A 4,425-nucleotide genomic window follows, 5' to 3' on the forward strand; every position below is an offset into this window, starting at 1 on the left:
CACACACTCACCTGCACTCACACACATGCACATGCTCACATCACACACACACCCGCACATGCATGCACACACACACTCACCTGCACTCACACACATGCACATGCTCACATACATACACACACTCACCTGTACTCACACACGTGCACACACACATACATACTGACGTGTGATTGTCTTGCTCCTCCCAGAGGGCAGCTGAATGCAGTTTCTGAGTTTCTTGGGTGTTGGTTATCAGGGCCAGGCCTGGAGCTCCAGGTGAGCGGGACAGGGCTGCGTGCAGAGAGGAAGCTTTCATGTGTTTTCTGAGCAGCAGGCTCAGGGCACCTCAGTGTCTGGGCATGGACCAACTCTGTGTCCTCAGTATCTGGACACGAACCAGCCCTGTGTCCTCAGTATCTGGGCGTGGACCAGCCCCGTGTCCTCAGTGCCTCGGCGTGGACCAGCCCTGTGTCCTCAGTATCTGGGCATGGACTAGCCCCGTGTCCTCAGTGTCTCAGCATGGACCAGCCCCACGTCCTCAGTATCTGGGCGTGGACCAGTCCCATGTCCTCAGTGTCTCGGTGTGGACCAGCCCCGTGTCCTCAGTGTCTCGGTGTGGACCAGCCCCGTGTCCTCAGTGTCTCGGCGTGGACCGGCCCCATGTCCTCAGTCCATGGCTTGACTCCTCGTGTCACAGCTGATGTTGTTTTCTCCCCACATTTCTGAGGCCTTAAGAGGTTCATGGGTTCACCCCCAGGCCACTCAGAGAGCAAGGGACACAGGACACTTTGAATCTTGATCTGATTCCGAGTCATCAGTCCGTGATGATTTCACAAAACCTGGACAGGACCACGGGGCAGGAGCAGACCGGGAGCTGGGGAGCAGTGACCTGACGGTCTGAGGGACGGCAAACCCTGGACAGGGCCATGGGTTGGGGGCAGACCAGGAGCTGGGGAGCAGTGAGCCAGTGACCTGAGGGACAGCCAGATGCCCTGTGGTCAGAACGAGGTGGCCCTGCCTGGAGGACAAAGAGGCACAGGGGCGGGAAGGCAAGATCCAGGGCCAGGCCCAATTGTGAGTTGTTCTGACAAACGGGTGTTTCCAGCCAGCACAGCCACGCGTGGCTGCCGTGGCCTAGTGAGATCAGACTCAGGGCAGTGCCTTTCCAGCCCCGCTGGGCTGCAGCCTCCCTCTGGGCTGGCGGCGACCTGACCGTCCAGCTGAGCTGCCCATCCCGCCCCTGCTGCCTCCATTCCCCGCCGTCCTTCCACTGAGCGCCCTGAAATTCTGGTGGGAAAGGGGGGCTGGGCTTTCCCATCCTGGGCCCCTCCTGTGTGCAGCCTTGGCCCTGGGCATGATGATGGCTCAGCCTCCTCCGGCCTCAGATTCCGAGGCTCTAAAAATGTCTCACCGTAAAATTTTACAACATTGCCAGGAGAGAACATATCTTTTTCTCATTACGAAAAGCCAAAAAGTCACTGTTGAAGAATTTCATCCATTAAAAGTTTGCATTTGAATAAAATAAGCTTCTGTGTCTCATCTGGGCTTAGAGAAGCCGGGAGCTGGGAGCGGGAGCTCTTCCCTACCAAGGAGCTTGTGGCCGGAGTGCTCACATGGCTTTCTCCAGGAGCGGCACCTGAGAAGGACAACTGCAGGTCGCCCCCTGCGATGACTGACCCCAACTCCCAGGGGCCTCAGGACGAGGCTCCCCGTGTGTGCTCAGCTCCTACCTGGGATCAAGGTGGCTCCAGCCCGTTCATGCCTCCACACTACTGGACACCGCCCACCCCCACCCGAGGCAGGGTGAGGCCCTGTGTTGTGCTGTGGTGGGCGGGGCAGGCAGAAGGCCCCAGTCCCTGGGGCAGGGCGGTGTCAGGATGCTGCTGTGGGGCTCAGCTTCAGGCCCCAGGGGAGGGGAGGCAAGGGAGGGGAGCCGGCGGGTGGAGAAGGGGGCTGCAGGGGTACAGCTTGGAAGCAGGGGGCCTGGGGGTCTCCAGTCTCCACGTTCACAAGGAAGGTCACAGCCCCCACCGCCTGGCTGCCATCCCTGACCCCAGACTCCCTCAGGTCTTCCAGCCCCACTTCCCCAACACACCCACTGGTCAAGGAGACCTGAGGGCAGGTGGGGCAGCCTGGACAGCACCCCGGGGGACGGTCAGCTGTGTTGGTCAATGCCCACGTGAGCGTGGGCCGTGACTTCCCACCAGGTCCCTAAGTGGAGGAGTTCTGCGACGCTATAGCCTCATGCCTGCTCCTTGGGCCAAACCTAACCTTCCCCAGGCCTCTCCAAGGTGCCTGGGGGCCAGGGTCACAGGATCAGTACGCATGACATGTGGCCCAGAACTCAGTGCAGTGCACTGCCCCAGCCCAGGGGGAGTTTCCAGGCATGGGGCGTCCAGGCAGGAGGGTGTCCAGGGATGCAGCCGTCCAGGTATGGGGGCATCCAGTCAGGGAAGCTTCCAGGCAGGAGGGCATCCAGGCGTGGGGGCATCCAGGCAGGAGGGCATCCAGGCTGGGAAGCTTTTAGGCAGGAGGACATCCAGACACGGGGGTGTCCAGGCAGTGAGGTGTCCAGGCACGGGGATGTCCATTCAAGGGGCGTCCAAGCAGGGGGACATCCGTCCAGGCCGGTCTCAAGGATGCCGATGTCCAGGCTTTGTCCCCTGCCTGCCGCAGAGGTGGACTGCACGCTTCCCAGTCCTGAACCCGGACAGAAAGATTTCACTTTGACTCCAGAGGGCTCCAGTTGAGCTGGAGGTGTTTAGAGAGCTGCCAAAGCTCCCCCTCAAATTTCTCTCAGGGGTTCGAGGAGCTGCAGGGGACAGTGATCTGTGCCAGCATCAGGAGAAGCCATGGAGCTGCCATCTCCATCGGGACCCAGCTCCGGCCGCGGCCCAGGATTGATGACACGCTCAGTGAGAGGGAAAATTGCATTTCCAGGGTGTCTGCCAGGGCTCGCTTTGATAAATGTTTAAAAATGTGCTAATATGCTCTATTTAGCCATCTTTATTATAGTCACTCTCAGGGAATCGGCTCAGTACCCCGCCTCCAGAGCACAGCTCCACGTCCGCGGTGCTTTCCTGGACTCTGTCTGCACAAAAGGCCCCAGCGTGTTGGTGGCACTGAGGTCTTTCAGAGCTGAGCAGCCCACCTGCCCCCCAGGGGAACGTGGCTCCCACCAAGGCAGGAAAAGTCCCTTGTGAGCCTCCAGCTGCTCTGGGTAGAACTCAGTCCCTCGGGCCCCCAAGGTGTGGCCAACTGTTGGGCTGTGGTCAGGGTGCAGGTCACCCCATGTAAACTGGACGGCCCCACAGCAAGAGCCTCTGGGGCAATGTCACAGGAGACCTCACCGAGGCCGACGGGACGCTAGCTCAGACACCGTCGGGCAAAGAGGCAGTCAGGTCAGAGGAAACAGTGTTCTCACGTGACCTGGGGCTCCTGGTGCTTGTCCACGTGAATGTGGTGTGGCCTCATCAGACAGGCCCACAGGCCACAGGGCCATGGACAACAGGACCACCAACAGTGGGGAACCTGGTGCAGATGGCAACTTTTCCTTCTGTGTCTTCGCAGCTCTGCCCCCAAACATCTCACGTAGGGAGTCTCAGGGATCAGAGTCCCCGTATGAGGACAGGCTGCATTGTGTGGGACACCCTGCCTGACCCCATGGACCCTGCCCATCCCCATGGACCTTGCCCGTCCCCACGGATCCTGCCTTCCCGAGCCCAGCCTTCCCGGACCCCTGCCAGGTGCCCCTGCTGGAAAGCTGCCAGTCCCCAGGGACTCGGAGGTGAGGGTTTCACAGGGTGCACGTGTCCAGGACCAAGCGTGGTGGGTGGGGTGGGCTGCCGTGAAGGAGCCCTTCCCAGGAGGATGGGTCTAGGGTCCCCCCACCCATGAAGGGAGTTGGACCCGGGGCAGAAGTTTGGCAATGCCAGCCCCACTCCCTCTCTGGACCCCTGAGAAGGCCACAGAGAACGGCCCAGCCCTGATCCCTGCTCTGCTGGTCTGTGAGGAACTGAATCTCCTTTATCTTTTGTTTTTCTTGAGACAGAGTCTCTGTCACCCAGGCTGGAGTGCAGTGGTGCCATCTCAGCTCACTGCTGTTTCTGGGCGTGAGGACTCTCCCTCCACACCTTCCCTCGAGGCTGGGACCACAGGCGTGCACCACAATGTCCAGCTAATCTTTCTACTATTTCTAGAGATGAGGTCTTGCTGTGTTGCCCAGGCTGGTCTCAAACTCCTGGGGCTCAAGTGCTTCACCTGCCTCAGTCTCCCAAAGTGCCAGGATTACAAGTGTAAGCCACCATGCCTGGCCTGGGCCTCCTTTCAGACCTGGGCTTTCCCTGTCTCCTCCCCCAGTGGACATCACAATGTCCGCTTCTGAAGAAAAGCCCCGCCCTGCCCCCCGCCCACAGCCCCTCCCCTCCCTGCCCATAGCCCTGCCCC

This window comes from Rhinopithecus bieti, unplaced genomic scaffold, assembly GCF_001698545.2.
Source record: "Rhinopithecus bieti isolate Rb0 unplaced genomic scaffold, ASM169854v2 scaffold_24263, whole genome shotgun sequence".
In the NCBI taxonomy this organism is placed as follows: domain Eukaryota; kingdom Metazoa; phylum Chordata; class Mammalia; order Primates; family Cercopithecidae; genus Rhinopithecus; species Rhinopithecus bieti.